This window comes from Anomalospiza imberbis, chromosome 1 (assembly GCF_031753505.1).
Source record: "Anomalospiza imberbis isolate Cuckoo-Finch-1a 21T00152 chromosome 1, ASM3175350v1, whole genome shotgun sequence".
Taxonomy (NCBI): Eukaryota; Metazoa; Chordata; class Aves; order Passeriformes; family Viduidae; genus Anomalospiza; species Anomalospiza imberbis.
In genome coordinates, this window is record NC_089681.1 from 124,330,051 (window position 1) to 124,351,344 (window position 21,294).

General features: G+C 35.5%; 1 long non-coding RNA gene across 1 annotated transcript; it reads right to left on the reverse strand.

Annotated features, from left to right (window-relative positions):
- Positions 1–678: 678 nt before the first annotated feature.
- LOC137483464 (uncharacterized) lies at positions 679–12,629 on the reverse strand. The gene is made up of 3 exons (XR_011004486.1): positions 12,466–12,629; positions 2,574–2,754; positions 679–966 (listed from the first exon to the last, which is right to left on the reverse strand). It is a non-coding gene; the product is annotated as an uncharacterized lncRNA (long non-coding RNA).
- Between the last annotated feature and the right edge of the window lie 8,665 nt (positions 12,630–21,294).

Below are 21,294 nucleotides of genomic sequence, written 5' to 3' on the forward strand. Positions count from 1 at the left end.
TCTTTTTTTGAACCTCAGAAAAAACACTATGAATTAGACTATTACAGTTTTGTAGATGAAAAGAGCTAAAGCAATTGAAGGAGAGGGAATGTAGGCACATTAAAGAGCAGTATCACTTGGAAGGAAGACCAGCATTTTACAATGTCTAAACAATTTGTTGAGAAGGCTGGTAAATACTGTGAAAATAGACAAATTTGGAAGGATAATTATGGAGGATCAAGATTAAATACTAGCTGTCAGGAAGCAGAAAGTATTTTAAACTAGTGCTAGCAGATGCCTCAAGTATTACTCTGCACAGACAAAAGGAAAATGTGTGTGGAGATAACCCCAACTTATGAGACTAAGAAAGGGATAGAGTGATAGGGAATATAAAATACACTGATTATTGATGCAGTTCTCTCTTTGCAGAAGACAGAAATGAAAGCTGGATGAGTATTTGCAGGTAAAAGGTTATGTAATTATCCAAACACACCTGAATGTCTGGTCTAGGAAATGCACTGAATGTCTAATCTAGGAATTGTCATCTGGTTTTCAGTGGGAGAACAATGTATTTCCTTAGTTGTAGTTAGTTTCTTAGTGACTGTTTCCCCTTCTGCACCCTGTATCTTTCAATTAAATCCCAGGCAGTGTAAGTAAACGGAGGTAAAATGAAATAGCAGTCATTCACTGGCAAGAAATAGTATGCTTGCCTTTATCTGCACACACTGAATGAGCAAAAGTATATGATAAAGGCTCTTGCATCCACATAGGCATCTTATTGTTCTCATAGCATGGGACAAACAGAAGGCAGCACAACCTATACCACAGCAGAGAAGGGCCAAACCAGGTGGGTCTGAGGTCACACACAGCAGACAGCTTTGCTGTCTGGAACTGCCACTATTTCAGTCTCCTACTCCAACTCACCATTTTCTGCAATGCACATGTAATGCGTCTGTCTCTTTCATTCTTTCAAAGGTAAGAGGTTATCTGAAAGAATATTTGGGGGAAAATAGCAAACATGAACATCTGCATTCCAGATGGTCACAATATTCTGAACAGAAATATTGGTGAATTCCTTTTATTTCTTACTTTCAAACAATAGGAAGCAGTCCAGTAGGAAATATTTGACAGAACAATGAAGAAAACAAATACACAAAAATTCTTTATATAGGATCAGGCAAATGAAAAGATGCAAATGCATCTGGAATGATGCATTTTTTGCCCTGGAAAAATGAATCATTTTCCAGGGCAAAACACTTCAGTATGATATCTGGTATAATTAAGACTGTGAAAACTTGAAGATCTTTCATATACTTTATACTTTATTTTCAGCTAATCAGAACAGTTTAGTTATTGGTTATTTTATGTGAGTGCTGAATAGCAGTCCCTTTTGGTAGCTTTTTTCCCCTACAGCAACTACTGAAGTCTTCATTTACACTGCACAAATTATCTTTAGCAGCAGGTAGGAAGCAATCAGCAAGGTGTAGCTGGCAATAGGTCTATTTTCATTACAAGATGGAGAGAGCCAGGGGACATGACATTTGTCCAACATAGTCAGGGAGGACTCTATTAGGAAAATCAGCTCTGGAGAATTGTAGTCTTGCTGAGGAGAAATTGAAAGGGAGAATGTGGGAAAGAGTGCAGTTGTTTTCTTTGTTTTTTTTCTTACTTTTTCTCATTAAGGTAAGAAAAAGACAGAAGTAAGAAATAATTCAAATCCTTTAAAAACTTCCTACAGTGCCATAAAATGCATATAATTCTCCTGCTCTTGAGTACACTGAGCACTTCAGAGTATGTCTGTGAAATGATTTCACAGTGACTTATTAGTGGAACTGTTAACAACAAATTTGGAGGGGGAGAGCATGAGGATTTCGGAGATAAAAGCTAAGGCTATTATATCACCCTGGATAAATTTTTCAAACAATGGTAGAATAATACAGAGGTGGGAGGGAAATGGGCAAAATCAAAACGGCTTAACTTTACATACCTAATTGAGATGGCCAAATTTAAAAACAGACTGTCCCAGAGTGTCCCTTGAAGGTGATTTCAGTCCCCCAAAGTTCTTAATTATCTTTTGAAGGTGACTATTTTCTCTTGAACTACAGTAGCAGGAATTTTCCTCATTATATGTTATTATTTCTGGTTTTAGTTCTCCTTTGAGTAATCTCTCTGTTGCCTCCCTTCAGTGAGCAGGAATGTTGTATGCTTTTAAGTATTTACTGGATGTTTTACAAGGAAATATTTTTTCTTGAACTGTAAATACAAAGAACTCCTCTAAGCAAATGAATGCCCAGCAGGCTGTAATTTCTTTCCTTTTTAAATAATACATTTGCTTGCTACTGGCCTTGGAATTGAACTTCCTCCTTTACCATGACATAGGAATAAATGTATCTTGTTAAATTCCAGGATAATATCTTTTTTTCATACATAGTCAAGGAAAACTCCTAATAGAGTGAAAACTGTAAACTCAGACATGAATAAAGGCTACAATCTTTAGCTAAAATTATGAAATATAGAGGCATATTGATAAATTCTCACATAAGTATAGCTTAAATGTAATCTTCTTAAGAACTGTAATATTTGCATTTGTTTACCTGAACAAAATCCCTAGAATACAGATGAAATGATGCCTTTGTGAGAGATGGTGAAATGAAATATCACACTGCTTGCTCCAGAAGTCTGTAACACAGCAGGACATTGAACCCTTCTCTTCTGAGTCCTAGGTCAGCACTTGAACCACAGGAGAAACCCACCTCCATCTTCATGGGATTATACCTGTAAATGAAAATGAAAAGGAAAACATACTAATCCTCATCTCTTGACTCATCTTTCACCTCTCAGAAGCTGAGGAAAAGGACTCTGTTAAGCTTTCTCAAGGAAATTGTCTCTTGTGATTTTTTGATGGGATTTAGAATCCCAGTTCTTTCCCAGTACTTAACAGTTAACTCAGGCATATGAAGCAAATGAACATTGGATGGGCAAGTTAAGTTGTAGCAAAAGAATTTTTTTAAGGATTTTAATCTAATTTTAAAGTCTAAAGGTGAGGAAATGTAATGGCTAGATCTTCAACAAATGAGTAAAACAAGCATTTGAGACACAGTATACCTACATTGTCTATAGAGTAAGAGACTTGGAGAATGTTGCAAAGCTGGGTGGAGCCAGAGGGAAGAAAACAGAGAATAGAGCCAATGCCTGTCCTATCTTCATGGAAAATTTTCAAGTTGCCCTGACGTGTTGGCCTGAAATGATGATTCACTCCTGATTTTAGAAAAATATTCTCAGATCAACATTTTTTGTTGTTTGGTATTGGATAGCACACCTTGTAGAGGGTGAATACTCTTTCAAATGCCCTCTAACACCAACTGCACATTGCAAAAATTCGTGCTCTTCAGAGCTAGACAATTAAAACTCAAAAATGAAACAGGCCTTAGTCTCACTGTCTCCGTGTGAATTCTGAACAACTGAAAGAACTCAAGTTCTAGTTTCACTTTTTTTTTAGTTGCTCATTTATCCATATATTTTCCTTAAATTTTCCTGCATCACAATTAATCTCACTGCCTAAGGCTTTGCATGGTATTCTTAAGAACAACTAAGTATCACCTCACTTTGGAAAGAAGATTAAATAAGGATGGTGCATTACTAACCCTTAATTCTTAGTCTGCTCATATCTCCTGACTACACTCTCTCTTTACGGCTTTATAGAGGTACTTCATCAGCACAAAATTGTTACAGAATAAAGCTCCTTGCTATAAGTGTACACCCAAGCATCCTTCCGTGTTCCCATAAAAACTGTTGGTGTTTGACAGGATAAATTTGTCAAATCTAGAAATCTCAACAAAATCCTTGAAAATAAAGATATCTGGAATCTCCAGCCCAACCTCAAATACTCGTTAATACAGGGTGTGTGTTCTCTTCTGTGCTCTCTTTCTCACACAAAATAAGAAGCATGTAAGAACAAAACAAGGAACATGTAAGAAACAGTACAAAGAAAAAACATATTTAGTTGAACACTGAACTTTCCAGTTAATCATTTTCTTGTAGCACTTAATTCCATGAAATAAACGAATTGCAGAAAATATAGCTACGGCTAAACCTCTTAACTTCAATTTCTATTTAATTTCCAGGAGAAAATAATTTTGTTCTCACTCCTTGTCAACTGACTCAGGTTAAAAGCTTCTTTATGTACTTGAGTTGATGCAGGAAATTCAACTGTTTTCTTTCATATTTGTTGTGAGGTACGTCTCTGCTGCACTGCAATATGCCCTTTGTTGTGCCAGTTTAAATATCATCCATACATGAAAGGCAGTGAAATTCTATCAGCGAGTTTTTTCTGAAAGCAAGAAATGTTGGAACAAAATCAAAGCAGCAAACAAACCCATCCTGCTCCTCTCCAGCTTTCTAAAACTTTCTCAAGTTGCGGGATATGGGAGAGAGATGCAATTAAAACAATTCTCTAAGTGCTTTATTTGCCACCTGCCATTCATTGAATGCCTGCTGATAAAAGTGAGTTTTTTTACTTGCAGATTTGTCCTGATATACTGGAATTATGAAAGTTCACGAGTGCTCCAGGAGCCACATGAGGATAAATATAGATTCAATCAAATCCAATCAAGTTTGGCAATAAAGATGTAAAAAGTGAATTACTTTCAGCTTGCCCCAAGTTGTTTAACAGGACCAGGACAGTTTATGAAAGCAGTTTTGCTTAAAAAATGTATAAAACCTTGTACTGTTCAATTCTATTGTTACTCTGTTAGCTACACAATTCCCAAACTTGCAATTTTCAAAAGGTATTTTATCCAAAGTTTATCATATGTTCAGAGGTGCTTATGAAATGTTATTTGAATTAAACCTTTTAACTGTATTTTTTAATGCTATAATATATTTGTTACATAACTGTACATTAACTATTCCTATCCTTATACCAACATACTCACTGGTCGATTTCAGTGAAGGTGTGTGTCTGTATTAGTGTTTTATGTTAGATCTTCCTTGCACTTCTGAGGTGAATGTCCCAGGTGTTCCTCTTCACATTGCTGTGAGATCTGCTTGTGAAGAATCAGCTGGGGCAATAGTGAGGTGATATGAATGTGCAAATCCAAGATAGCTGGGAATGCAAGATTTGAACACTGACTCCAGCTGTAATTGTTAGTACCAGTAATTAAATTTTGCATCAGTATTTTCTTTGCTTTTTCCTCCTTGCTGTTTGCCTCTTAATGTAACTGTAGAGAAAAAATTTATGTACTCAAAATGTGGGTATTTGTCTTTAATTAGAGAGCTTTTATAACTAATTCTCACACTGTTTACTAAAATGCACCTCATCCTACTGATTAAAGATGATGGAAGGGCTGTTATCTGCAGCATCTCTCTATGTCATAAATCCATATGATCAAATAGGGTAGACCAGAAATGCTCTGCTAATGTTGAAGTTTGTGTATAATTAACAGAGACTATTCATCTGACCTTATATGTTAGATCATGGAACTGATTCAAAATCAGGAGTCAAATACATAGTGTAATTTTGAGAATGTAAGGTAGCAACAGCCTCAAAGCTTAGTTATACCAAAAAAAGGCAATTCCATTTCAGTAATCAATTTTCATTGCTATTAGAACTGGCTTCTTGCAGATTTGTGAGAGAAAACTAAAACTAGAGACATTGTCTGTACTATAGTTAGGGTGCATGAGCAGAATGCTTGTGTATACAGTTATGAAACCATAGTGTCCTCTTGGTATACACAGACCTCCATTGTCTTTTGTGGATATTAAACACAGGTATCATGTCTAGACAGTTACACTGATTCTGATTTTATTTTGAAGTTCACCTGAATACTTTCCAATTTTAAGACAACAAAGACCTGAGGCTGAAAATAGTGACAACAGGTTGTTAGCACCATTGACAAACTGGGATAGTTGATAAAAGTCAGAATTAGCCAAGTGAAGCTTATAAAGGGACTTATTTTATATCAGTGTCCTTATGAACCAATTTGCTCAGATTACAATGTCAGCATATACAACACCAATAAAAATAGAGTTTCATTTTAGTAAATCAGAAAAGTGTGGCATTTTCTTTTCAGCAAGTCATTCTCAAAACAAGGTCACTATAAAATCATTCTTTGAACAGACAGATGGGAGGGAAATCTAAAATGACCCTTTAAGGATTTTAACTGGCATGTGGTAAAGACATAGTTAGGTTCTAAAGTACAATAATTTTGAGTGAAAGTGAAAAGTAGTAATTTTTCTAGTTAAATGCTTCAAGTCTGTGATTGGATCAGTTTCATAATCTTCCATAATGGTAAACAAAAACTAAAATAAAGACAGAATTATTGTTAGTCTACTAATATGATGCTAATTGCTTTTACATGGACCATGCCAAGGATATAACATTTTAAAAAAGAAAATAAAAAAAAAAAAAGCAAAATAATTAATGCTATAAGTTTTTTTAAACTAAAAAAAACCCATCAAACCTATGTAAAAAGTTGGTGTTTTTTTTCCCTCTAATGAAATGAGCTCTTTACATATAAATTATATTGTAATAACAGAGCTCCCTGGTGGAAAAGAGTTCCTTCTCCTGCTGGCAAAAATTAAGATAATCACAGATGGCTAATGATAAAAAATACTGACTGACAGCTCTGAAGTACAAGACATAGATAATATTCTCAGAGCTGCAGTTTATTTATACTCAGAACTGGCTTTAGGCACACACAAAATGTGCATTTGTGATGTCCTATTATAATGGAGATCTTTTAGTCACCAGTTCCTGTTGCCAAGGTTTTTCCTTAAGACTAAACTGATCACCATGATTTTTTCACCAAAATACTTGTTTCAGCATACCAGTTATTTGAAACAATCTGTAACTAGCTGAGTTTTCTTAAACATGTACACCATTATTTTTAGCAACATTATAATTAAAATGTATATTTTGAGTTCTTAGAAATACTCTATTATATACTTCAGGGTTTATATACTGCAGAAATCAGTGAGGGCAAAGAAATGGTACTGAAACTCATTAGTTTCTTGTATTTGAATGATGGTGTACAAAATGTCTGGGTTCTTTGGTAGTGTTCAAAATCCTATAAGGAGTTTGGTCTTGCTCCCACTTATGTTAAATGAAATGTTTACCTGATTCAGCCAGGAGGTGGATGACCTTACAGATAATTCTAGTTTTCTCAAATATTTCTTAATTTTCATTTTGCGGCTCCTTTAAAAACTTTGCTAAACATTTTGTGGACTGGAAACCTATCTTTAATTTCAAAACACTGACTGTGTTTTAGGCTTGTGATTGTTATAACCTTTCAATACACATCCAACATGCAACATCAAATGTTTTCTAATAGAATGTCTGCCCTATTGAAATAGCATTTCTAGCTCCTGTAATGTAGATGAAAACCTGGAAAGATATTCCAGACCTCTTTAAAAGGTTTGCTAATAAGAATGCCAGTTTTAAGTACCCCCAAAATATTACTAATTTTGTATTAGCAACATTTCCCATGAAATATTATGTTGCAATGGATATCTGAAAAAGTTTCTACTCCTTTATCCATTTAACTTTCATGTACATATTGAGAAGATGGCACAAAAAAGGGCAAAGTTCATTGAACTTTGCTATTGATTTTTTTAACTTCAGCAACCAGGAGAGAGGGAGAGAGAGAGGTGCTACTTATGGAAAAGCTACACAAAATTGCACATCATTTGACACCAGTGAATGCAGAAGGAAATTTTCAAAATCCAAAACTGTAGGAGAAACTACAGCCAGAATTTGCACTTGCTTAGACTATGCAGTTCATCTTCACAAGCAGCATAAACAAAGCTTCATTAATCACTCCCAGAAGTACTTGCTTAATAAACCTTTTGATTTTCAACTAAGTGTGATTTTTGGACATAGGCTAAGGATTCTTGTGCTGACAGCAGTAACCTTCCTGATACTGCATAGTCTCAGACTTTAATATAAGTTCACATTCTTTTCACTCAAGTGTCTGACTGGACCCCTGCTACACGAGCTGGGAGTTCTGGGTGTAAGAAGCATCCATACATCAATGCAGCTCCTGTTATGCCAGGCATGTAGCTGGAGTAATAAGTAATACAAACCTTTCCTCATGCAGACCGTATTTTTGTAGCTATGCTGAGCTTCATCCCAACTGAAATGATTTCAGCAATTTATTTCACCTAAACACATGTGCAATTTATGAGTAAGTCTGTGATTTACTAGCATTCTAGCAGCAACAAACGTATCACAAATGACTTCTTAGGGTAAAACGTAGTGTACAGTGTTACGTTAACAACTCAAAAGTCAGTAATAAAAAAAAGAGAGGGAAAGAGAGTGAGAAAGAGAGAGATTGAGAGAATTTTTTTTCTTAAATAAAAGAGGAGTTAGGAGGTACAGGGGCTTCACAAACCAGCACTTTTTAAGAGCAATGTATTCATTCTATCCCTTTTGAAACCCAGTTAGAGCTAAATGAACTATAACAACTAAACTATTTCACTGAACTGAACAACAATAAACCAAAACGAGTAGAAGTGCTAAAAGCATGCCTGAGGCAACAGAAACTTTTGTGTTAATTTCCATCTCTTTCAAGTGCGTTTGATGAATGATGTGACAAAAGAATCCTAATTAAAGTTGAAATCCTGAATACTAAATAAATTAGAAGTGCCACTACATTCATCTTCTACAATGATAATACTGCTACTTCTACTCCTTCTCTGCGCCCCTTTGCTTACATCTGTGGCAGTAACTCAGCAAAGGGCACTGCCAGCACAGATGGAGAAATGGATACTCTTCCCCAAATAGAGAGATGATTGGACAGGCTGCTTTGTTTCCCTTCACTGCCTTCAATTTACACAAAGAAAGCCTACTAGGAGCATTCAAAGTATTTTTAGGTATATATTTTTCCTCTCAAATGATTTAAAACTTGACAAGCGACACTACACTATCTGGTCTTTAGTAGCCCTAGAAAAGTTGCTGTGTTTATGGCCATTAAATTTTTATTTCTTTTATTACTGGAGAATCATTAAGTATATATATACTTGGAGTAATATATAATCCTAATGGGTTGGAAAGCAACACTGAAGGGATGAAATTCTATGGCTTGTGTCACACAAGCCAGGCAAGACAATCATAAATGACCTTAAAATCTATGAATCTTTCAAGGAGCTGCCCCATTCAATAAGCAGACTGGAACATGAATTATGACTCTCAAGAGACATCCTTTCCCTGCTCCCCTTTTGTTCCAGGGAGCAACTCTGAAATACTTCTGGAGAAGTTCGTATCCCCAGTGTGCCCAAGCAGTAGACTTGTCTTTTTCTGTTCTCTTTCCACTCCTTAGAGAAAGAGGGCTGTCAAGGGAGGAGGCCCTTCTATTCCCACAACAACTACACTCAAAATCTGCCAATGCAAACAAAAGTGGTGCTTCAGTGTCTCCAAATCCCATTTGTACTGTCTAAGGCCTGTGACAAGAGAAGGCCTAAAAGCCTGTAGTCAATCAGGAACTCAAAAGGAGCCATGTAGTCCACTCTCTCAACTGTGTCACCAATACTGCCTGCCTGTCAGAAAAAAATGTAAAAACATAATAAACATGTAATGATACATCTCCAATTTTTTTTCCCAGCCCACAGTAGTTTATAACAAATTCTGATTCAGATTTCATACATTTGTATTTACATTTGTACATCTCATGATGTACTGCATATGCACAGAACACACATAACTTGACTGACATGGTTAAACATTTCAGCACTGCAACTGCATAGGTCACACAACACCAAGTGTCTTCTTTAATCTTCTTGCAGTGATATCACACTTCTTGGCTACTTTTAAACTATGTCATTTTCTTTGTATTTTCTGAATTACAAAAAAAACCAAACAAAAATAAAAAAAAATACACCAAAAAATTTAATTTGAGGTTTTACACAAGTTTTCAGATCTGTTATATGAAATTCTTTTTTTTTTTTAAAGAGGAAATGAAAAAGAGAATTATCTTAATGAAAAAGATAGATTGCTTATTTGTAGCCTTACTTGTAGCTGATAGATTTTAAGACCTGATTTTACACCTAATCTACCTCATGACATTCTAATGGACTACATTTTTTTAAAGTTCTCTAAATGAAAATGGAGCTTGTATAGAATTTCCAGAATTCTTGTCAGTTTGTGAAATTTTGCAGCCCTAATTTTCACCTATGAATTTTGGGCTGATGTTTTAGAAAGGATATTTTTTGATCTTAACTGTAATAGTGATCATTTCAGTGATCAGAGTGGACTGTTGGGCTAATTATTATATATAGGTAACTATATATAGGTTTAATAAATTGCCTAAATAGCAGAGACATGTTGAGATACATATTATGTGATATTATTTATGGAAGTGCCTATCTTGCACATGAACAATTGAATATTTGCAGCACCACCTCTTGAATTTTAACTTTGCATTCTGCTACTAACAGTAAAATATTTTGTTTCCAATATAACTCAAGGTAAAGACAATTTTCAACCCATCTTTAAAAATGCATAGGATAACTAATTATCTTACTAATTCTCTCTCACAGAAACACCCTGTGATACAAGTATGCAACTTGGATTTTCCCCTATGCTTAGAAACCCCAGTTTGACAGGTAAATATCAGACTTCCATTTTTTCCTGGGTTTTTGAATGATTTCACATGTATGTCTTAGGGTGCTGGTCAGGGATAAAGAAGACAAGTAAGAGATATTTGAAAAATAAATGGTTGAAATTTGAGAGCTTAGTAATTGACATGTCTGCTTTGCAACAAAAATGTGAACTGGAGCAAGATGGACTTCTCTAAACTAAGGCAAGAAATTAACTTGGAAATTTAACTTGTCCTTTACCATGTGCATCACTACAGAGTTTAACAAAGTCACTGCAAGCTTTCCTTTCTTAGGGATAGATTAGATTGTATTTGGCCTTCACCATCACTTTGACTTCATTATCACTGACCTTGATCCCTTCTGCCACTGTCTGCTGTGATCCCTGGGGATTAACTGCTCAAAGGTTATTGACTTACATATGTGTATATGAGTTGTCATCTCTGGATTCTTAATAATTGATTGTCAAAGCACTTTTGCACCATGCACCTTGCTTTTTTTGGCAGAACAAGTGCCCTTTCTTAGCTCAATGTTCAGCTACTCTTCTTTGGGGTATGCGAGTGTCAACTGGCGTGATAAAGCATGAAAATACAAGCTTGTCAGTAATGACCTAGTTGGTAGCTGTCAGAACACTTGGCTAAAATGTCAGAGAAAGCTTTTCAAATTTTGTGCTTTTCAAATTTTTCTGTGGTGTTTTTTGGATTGATTTTTTTACCCCTGCAACTACTGAAAAAGGTAGCAGAAACCATTAAGAGAAGTCTAGATTTGATTGAGCTATTCGAAGGAAAGTATCATTCTCAAGAACTAGAGAAGAAAAAGTAATTCTGTTCAATATTTCCATATATGCAAATGATCTGAAATGAATTGTAAAACTACAAATGAGCAAAAAAAAAAATTGAAAAATAAAAATTTATGTCTAGTCGAGATTTATGTATCTTATGAACATATAAATTAGAGGTTTGGTTTTTTTTTAAATTTGTGTACTAAATAATTTTGTTAATTTTGAAGGTTAGAAAGTTTTGTCAGCCTGGCAGGTTTGACAAAGACTCAGCCAAAATTATGCTTAGGTTTGTTGGCTGGGTTTGAGAAGATTGTATTTTCTTTTTCTTTTTAATTTTTAAACTGTCCTATCTTCAGTGGTCTTATTGAAGGATTGTTCATGCTAATGAAGACCAGATTACATAAAACTAGTGGCCTTGTATGTTGATTAAGCTTACAAAACAAGGTTAACTGAACATAATAATTTGTTACATTTGTTGCACTCACCAGAAAGGTAAGAACGGGTTTCTTGTTCAAGTGTTTTTTTTCAAGAGGTTTAGTCTCAGAGACATAGAGGAGCATCCTTTTGTTACCAGACAGTGTTTTCTGGAGCTGTAGTGTGCTATTGTCACCGTAAGATAAATCTGTAATGTATTGAACAGAGTAAACTGTTCCTGTTGTGTTATGCTTCCCTATCTCTCTAAAGGCTTAGAACATCTTTTATCACAACAGGGGGAAATTTGGATCTTTTATCAACTAGTTCAAAAAAAGCATTCCATTTAAATAACGCATCTGGAACTGTAGTCTATGGAGATAATCAGCAGCTTATTAACCTTAATCATAACAACACATTATCACTATTTGGTTTCATGTTGACTAATTTGCAGAACAATGTAGAAGAGCACACTCAGCACATAAGACTGTTCCTAGTTCTTGGCACTGCATAAATACAGTGACCCTCACTTGAAATGTCAGAGACTTAAGAAAAAGCTGTATCATATGATGAAGGAAGAGAGTCGGGGAAAAGAGGATCATGTAATCAGAGAGTTAGTTAAAAAGTAAACACTTGTTAAACCTCTGGACAAAGTGAGACCATCATCAAACAGTTACCAAGAGCACAGAATAAAGGTCAGTTACCTTTTATCATGTTTGTGTAGCTTCAGTTAAACTAACAAGCAGCAGCATGTGCTTAGGGTCATAGTTAAACACTTTTGCCTTGATAAATGAGCTGTGTATTAGGTGCTTCCCTTTCAACAGCATGGACATATTGGAACTCTGATCTACAAAAAAAAAGACATCAGAAAAGGAAGCAATTTACCTGGGGGCAGAAATCAGTAGTTTCAGTTGGTAGAAGGAAATAAGGAAATAGTAAGATGTCAAATAATAAAATAATAAAAAGTCAAAACAACTAAAATGTACCAGAGAAACCCCCAAAATAAAACATATTACTTCAATTTTAGGGAGTGAAATTGCAGATTTTTTTTGTTTCCGGATTTCTCAATATCATCAAAAATGCTTTGTCCTGAACTATTTCAGTGTTAAAGGTATATTTCCTCATAACTACAAACTTCTTGTGAAAATTCTAGTTCTTGATCCTGATGATTTCAGTATTTCATATGAAGCACATATAAACCTACTGCTGAGGAAGAAATATAGCCATAAGCCTTACAAGAGATTTAGATGTCTCTATCCTCAGAGGAGAGATGCCTTCGAAGATCATGCTATATAACATGGTGCATAGACCATGGTATATAACAGTTTCACTGAGTTCATTCAAAAAAGGAATTTTTAGGGTTTTTAATTCCTTAGATGCTGTAGGACTGCACTATTTTCAGTGGGGGAAAAATGCAAAACTGCATACTTGTAAGTATACTTTAATTCAATATTGCCTATAAAATATGACTATTGAGACTTCACCTTAGTGGCAAACAGTACATCTTAATAGCATTACAACAAAATAAGTTCAAGAAGTTTTAGGTTCTGTATTATGAAAATAACTTCCCTAATATTTTTTACAAAATAAAAAATTAGGTGACAACACCCCAAAATTCATTAGAACCTGTTCTATTACATTAGACCAGAAGAAACAAGAAAACCTTCTGCCTTTTTACTGAATTATGCTATGCCACTGTACCTCTTTAAATGTATACTGCAGCTTAATAATTACTGTGTCACAGCATAACAACTGTGTCCTTTCATGATTTGCACTTCATAGGAAAATGTGATTGTGCAAGCTTCAATTGGCCAGAGCATTCACATAGAGTAGGATTCTACTACAGGCTAAACTTTTAATGGTCATAGAATCATAGAATGGCTCAGGTTGGAATTGACCTTAAAGATCATGAATACTGACCTTCCTGCCATGGGCAGCAACATATTCCACTAGACTATGTTGCCCACAATCCCATGTAGCCCAGCCTTGAACACTTCCAGGGGTGGTTATCCACCACTTCTCTGGGCAACCTGTTCTAGGTGCTTCACCATCCTCAGAGTGAAGAATTTGTTCCTCATGTCTAATCTAAACCTGCCCTTCTTCAATTTAAAGCCATTACCCCTTGTCCTATAAGTACATGTAATAAAGAACTCTTCAGCTTTCTCATAGATCCCCTTTAGGCACTGGAAGGTTCCAGAATGTTCTCTTCACCAGACTGAACGCGCCAACTCTCTCAGCGTGTCTTCATAGAAGAGCTGCTTCAGTCCTCTCACTATCTTCACAGCCCTTCTCTGGACTCACCTAATCAGATCTGCATCATTGTTATGTGAGATGTTGTCCCCACACCTGGACAATGCTTGGTTGCACCTGTTTCCATGATAGAGAGAATGGTACCAATATGGTTATGCTTTGATAAGAGATCAAAAACTGTTTGCTGTAAATCACAGTAGGATATCACAGTGGCAGTGGTGCCACTGCCATGGATGTTAAAGGGTCATAAAACTTTTTTTTAGCAGATCAGTTTGTAAAGTTGAAAAATAATATAGACCAACTCGTCTTCATGTGTCATACAGAAAAAACAAGTCATAATATATTAAAAAGTTTCTATTAAAATTACAAGAAGCACTTCTTCCTTCAGAACAAATTTGATTTAGTTTCCTTCTCTATTCTTCTTATGTTCAACCAGAATAGCAAAACACATGAAAATTTCTTAAAATATCAAATCAGTTAGAAAATCTGTAGTCCATGTTCTGGTATTAGAAGAGTTGAATTTACAGTGAAGACTATTTTACCAAGAATTTATTTGCCACAGTGCATAATAATTTTCTAATGGATTTTTTAACAAAGAAGGAAGTAAAACAGGATGAGAGAGGTAAGCATACAGCAAAACTAAGTACAGTGACGAAGGCTGATGAAGAAGGTGGAATCTGAGAATGCTTTCAACTATAAAGTTGAAATGAAGCTTCAGCCAGTCATACTTGACCAAAATCATAATAATGAGGTTTGGGAGAGACAGAGAATTAATTCAGCAAGACTTCATTATTTCAGTGATACAGACTCACAGTGCTGAAATGAAATTATTGCCTTTTTGTCTCATAAATGGTGCCATTAATAAAGGCTCTAAACCCCAAAACTTCTCCAGGTTTTTACTAGCTTCATAGCTCTCTGACAGGATAACTGTGCTTTTTTCCAACATGCCATTGCCCTAGACCTCAGTTTTGTGGTAAGTATCCAATAAAGATCTGCAGCAATTTGGGTTCTAAATCTACTAGGCACTAGACAGTAAGAAACCCCAGTAATTCACATAGGCCATGGGATAGGATTGAGAGAGCAGTGTCTCACATGTACTATACATGAAAGGACAGTGATTCCACAAAAAAATTTGAGCTTATGTCATATAAACAAGCTTGCAGATTTGGGCTGCTGGAAGCAAATATCTCTGTATATATATACATTTTGATCTCCAAAATATTTATATATTTAATTTATAATGCTTATAAACAATAAAAGAGTCACATTTAAAACCATATCTTATTTTCACAGCAATGATTATATTTATAAATTATTTTTTAAAACTGGGGCTTACAAATTCTGGAATTGTAATTTTACTGAAAAGAAGTGTGCTGAGAGCAGATTTCACTGTTAATATAAGTATGCTGGTCTGCTCTGAAATAATACAGAAGATGTATCTGGTTTTTGCATTACTCTAAGTAAATATTGCCTATAAAATTCAATGACTATTGAGATTTCACCTTAGTGGCAAATAGTAAATATAAAAACTGGAATTAACTTTCTGTATGTTATGATAAACTATGGAAACACTGCAGTGTAAAAACAAAAGGTGACCTCTTATCCTGCTGACTCTTAGTCCTTTATCTCACATTTTTCTTATGTAGCTGAACAATATGAGTTCACAACATAAGAAGCAACTTGTCTTCACTAAAAATATTTTTATTCAGCATTTATGTTATCTTAAGTATCATGCACATTGCTAAACAGTCACAAGATCATATACACTTTGGCTTAGTTTTCATATAAAAATTAGAAGGTGTTAATTTTATTAACTCTCTGGCAATATATTTCAAAGCATATTAATGAGTATTAATGTCATATGCTTAGCCAAAAGAATGCTATTTTATCTGCTTTAAAGCTTTAGTAATAAGGAGTTGAATATGTATTTTGATAAGTATTTTATATCTTGTTAGCCAATAGTTGGATACAATTGAAAAATCTCCTACTGTGTACACAGAAATTATGCTGTATTTTGGTTAAACAGTAATGCTGATGAAAAAAGTGACTGAATTCCAATAGAATCTATCAAAAAGATCCAGACAAACACAGAAATATTATACAGCTGAAGAATTTTCCAGTTGTCAAGATAAACATTCTGGAATTTTTAATTTGGTTTATTTTAAGAAATTCCAAAAATTTTGGATAATTATTACATGGAAATCACAATGAAACTATTTAGGTTTCATTTAACAAAATATTTCACATTTTTTCCTTGCAATATTTTCAGTCCCCTAAGAGACTGAATTCATCAAGGAATTAGATGAGAAATGGAAGATTCTGTTTTAGAAAACAGAATGGCAGCTAGACAACAGAAAACAGATGCCAATTATTTGCCAGTGTCTGCGGTAGAACAAAACATTTCATGACATTTACTTTGCCTTAGCAAGGCTGCCACTGATGTCAGTCAGCAAGTTCAGAAAAGAGAGTCCATATGATCTAGAATTGAACAAAAATTCTTACACTTTGGTAAAGATGACAAGATGAAAAATACGTGGTGCTTTTTATAGAGTCAGCTATAATAGCACAATCTGGAATAATACTCTCTTACACTGTAAGATCAGAGCTGCTTAATAAATTAACTGAAAACAGAATTTGCACTTCTTGGACTTAAAAACCACAAAACAGGATTTTTTTCTGTCACATATTGAACAGGAAAGAATTCAAGCTGTGTAATAGAAAATAAAATCTTTTGTCAGCACATTTTTATTTGCCCTGAGCATGCATTTGTAAGACGGGCTAGTCTTCATTATATGCCATCCAAGGAACACAGGAGTTATTGCCATGCTGCTTACCTGTAACACACAAAATCACCATGGTATATATTAATGATAACAAGTCAGGCCAGCAGTAAATAATTCTGTTAATCTAGGATCCAAAACTTTCAGTTTGGATCTGTAAGATTTTTTTATGTAGCAGACACCCCAATTAGATGTTTACACTGACAAAACATTGTATACTATTTGTGGTTCACCTTTTATAGCAACATGAACTGTACAGATAAAATGCTGTCTGGACATAGAAATTGTACTCCTATGAGAAAACTATGTCTACATTTTTCTTCCAGCCAGATCTTTCTTGCACCAACAAGTATTAGATTAAAGGCCAAGAATGTCCACCCAAACGAGTGCCTTGAAGAACTATGCTGGCGATGGAAGATAATGCAGCTGGATGGTTACTTTTTATGCAGGGCTATATATACAACACAAAAATGCATGAGAATCCACAAGGGGGAAAAATGCCACATTTGTTTACATCCGGTCTTTAAAACAATTACAGAACATAATACCATCATTTCATATGGGAACATCTGCTACCTGTAATATCTGCAATACCTCATGTTCTTCCCTAACTGAAAGGGCTCAGTGTTACAGTGCAACCAGTGGAGGTCCAAGCATGTTTAGTGATGGGGGAGCAGTTAGATGTGGCCTATCAAACAGTATCCCTTCCCATCAGTCTTCCTGGCCTGACTCAACAAAGAGATGTCTGTAAAGGCCTTTCTAACCACACTGTCTGTGCCTTCAGTTCAGCTTGTACTTCTGGACTCTTTCGTTACTGTGGACCTACCACCCCTCTGTCACTGATACCACTTACAGCCTTGCTCCATTTGCATTGTCTTTACATTCCTCCCCCTGAAATACTGATGTTTAATAACATCAACCACCTCTCTAAGAGAGTACCAGATGATGAGAATAAATTACCAAGTCTCATTCAAAAAACTGTTAGCACAAAATTCTGGTACTCACATACATAAAAAAAATGAATACTTACTGGTTTGGTGGCTGTGCTTCTGAGAGATTGAGTGGAGATAAGTGCCTGTGAGATTTTAGCAAGGTTTTCTCAGGGTCAATACATACTATTAAATGAGTCACAACACAGAGAACAAAACAGATGAACAATGCAGCTCCAGGATGACATCACTGCAGCACAGGGCCCAAATTATATTTGCAACTATTTCACACAGTCAACATTTTCTGCAGTTTTATTCACTATTTAATTTTTTACATGGTTACTGAAGTCTGCAAAATATACTTACTTTCTGGAGTTTTTTTCTCTGAATGTACCTGCTTTCCCAAAAAAAATCTTCATTGGCATTCTCATTAATATTTTCTGGAAATGGAATTTATAAACTCAATAATATTGACTTTTCTGGCAAAAAAAATTCACCTCAGATGTGAAGCATGTTGATCTTCTGACTTTACTTAGAACAGAACTTTTTGTTAGAAAAAAAGGGTGACTTTTCTGTTAGTCAAGAATTCCCACTATAAAGAATCAACCCTCACTTAGCACATTTCTTTCAAATTAAGCAAGGGCTAAGCAGGACTAACTCATCCTCCCCAGATGATGAGCCAGCATGTTGAGGAAGTGGAGCTGAGAGGTGGTGAAGGACTTAATGATGTAATGGGGAACATACTGCTGTGGCCCAATAGTACATCTTTTACTCCTGTGAATAGTTCCACTGATTTCAGGTGGATAGTCCTGCAGGATTAAGGCACTGATTCATAAATGTTACAAAACAAGGCTGAAGCCCCGGTCATATTTTAAGGCTCAAAGACAGGGTAGTTTCTGTCTAACCTAATAGATCAGAACCTCCACTTGCTCATTAGCTGAGGACCTCTGCCCTCCTTATTAGGCCCAATTTTCTCAGATGAACTGTCAGATGGAATCTGCTGCAAGTGTACACAGGACAAATTCCATGTCATTAATGGAACAGGTGTTTAATGATTTTGGATGCATCAAGTTTACCCAGCTTCTTAAAAGATTTCTTCTCATGTTTAATAGTGGCTGCAACACCAGGGATCATTTTCTGAAAAGGCTGGCACTTCCCAGTCTATCAAACCATTGGCTTTATGTGCTTGCCTAGTGAATTTATTTCAAATAATAGATTTTAAAAAATAGATTTTAAAATCCTAAAGTTAAGGAACTAAACAGTGTTTAGGATTCTTATTCTGCCACTTCTGAGGCAGTACTTCAGCCTCCACTGAAATCAGTAGGATCTTTATGTAAAGCCGCAAAGAACTTTGGATTCATTAACTGTAATATGAAAATTTCACACAAGAAAGATCATATTTACTTTAGAAGTTTAATTTTAAATAGAAGTTAATAAGTCAAAAATGTTTTAAATTGTGGATATCTACAACTAACTTTTTTTTTTTCTATACAAATATGAACAGATGCAAAATCAAGCTTTTATCACAGTGAAAACCATGCGTTTGACTGAAGTTACTTAAGACATACTGGACAGTGGACTTTAGCACAGTTTATTCCCTGATTTTATCCCAGCCCTAATGAAATGAAAGTGAAAGAGGTTCCAGAATGAGCATGTCAAGTTATATCGCACCCTCCCAGAAAGGAACGGGAAGATGAAAGAAAGGTTCCTACATCAGAATGGAAAAGACTTATTTTGAAAAAAACTTCTGCATGAAAGCCTAGATAAAGAGAATATAAGATTTTCTAAGCATGAAAGCCTAGATAAAGAGAATATAAGAATTTCTAAGCAAAATTAGGTCAACTGCATTTTAAACACTAAATCTCACTCAAGATGAAGAGTTGTCATGTTTCTGTTACAGCTACTAATCTCTAATTTTATTCAGGTTTTTGTACTAGTGTGAAGGATCTGTGCTGTCACAAGCAAGTGGATCCATATTAAGAATCCCAACAGACTTAGACCAGAAGAAAAACTTCCTCTTTTTGATGGAGACTTTTTGTACTCTAATATTCTGTCAAGTTCAAATTGCAGTTCATTCAGAATAATATTAAACAGATGCTCTCTGTGCAACGAAAATTTTGACTATGAGTTGAGAAATAATCTTTTTAACAGGACACCATCCAGGTACAGACAGAATTCCTGAAGGAAGCTAATAAGGTTGCATTCCAGTGAAGAGCAATGCACACCCATCTCCCAACAGCTTCTTGAAACCCTTGCTTCTTAACACAAGCCACTAATTATCTATTAGCCAAGTGACTTTGGCCATGGGTAATTGAGGTATCCCAGTTGTTTTCTGATGTAACAGACTGCCTATGGGGGCAGCCAGAGATGGCAAGTATTTCAGCCATCACAGCTGAAATCTTTGATATTTGCTTGCCAGCAATGAATCAGTTAATCCAAGAAAGCACTTTACTGCATTTCTAATGGGGGTTAGCCTCCACTAAATAAGGAGGCTAAAAACACTTTAGACAATCTAGGACTTTTGATACTTGCCCAATATAATGGCAAGTTCTAACATAAGAGAGAAATAAAATGGCACTGTAAACCTATGTTTAAATATCTTAAATCTCTATTTCTGCACCAGGCCAGATGACAGAGTAGGTGGGAATCTAGTGGGCTCGGTGATAGATATATTCTCCGGCATCAAGTTATACCAATGACACATCTCAGACCTCACAGTGAAAGAATTGTTTTAATAGTAAGACAGCAATCACTCTTGCTCATAATGCATCTCTTTGTTTAATAAATTTAACATGACTATATGGCCCCACTATGTAGGACTGGACAGTCTTCTTTTCTCCTCTCAAAAATGTTTAGTCTGGATACTTGACTTCTGCCTTTGATTTTCTAATGGAGGGTCTCTATAAAGAACTCTTTCAGATAGCTGGAGTTTGTAGATTAAATAGTTGATATAGGATAGTATACTGTATACCATTACTGTATGCTACATCATAGAATGATGATTTGTTTTCTTTGAGCTTCCCAACATCATCAGTGGTGAAGGAATTGGGAATATCTGAGTAAACTAATTAGGAGTCAGTATTCTAAAGTGTTTTAAGACCCTTTTCCACCCACAAGCAGTTCTGCATAGCTGCCACCTCCTGCTGCAATTCTAGCTCATCAGAATTGGGAATCCCTTGTAACAGAAGAAATGCATCTGCAAGAGGCAGCTACACTATGTGGATTCTGAACCTTAGTAGGCATGAGAAGGTCATGATTAAGAACCTTCACATTTAGAAGATCCGGCAAAGTGGTGGCAACTAGATCCCACATATTCCCACACATCAGCTCCTCTGACATCCTAATTTAATAGAAACTGTGAGACTGTATATCTAAATTTTCAGTGTGGAAAAATATTGCCCTAGGTTGACCCCATCTGAGTTTGGCAAGGTCTTGGGCACAGCAAGACACTTTTGTGGGAGGCAGCCCCAAAGCTGAGCTGACAATGAAGCAGAAGCTATCAGTTCCCATATGGATTTTGAGTGTTATTTCTCTCCTCAAAGGTAACATACTGCCTCAAAGAAGCTCCTACAAA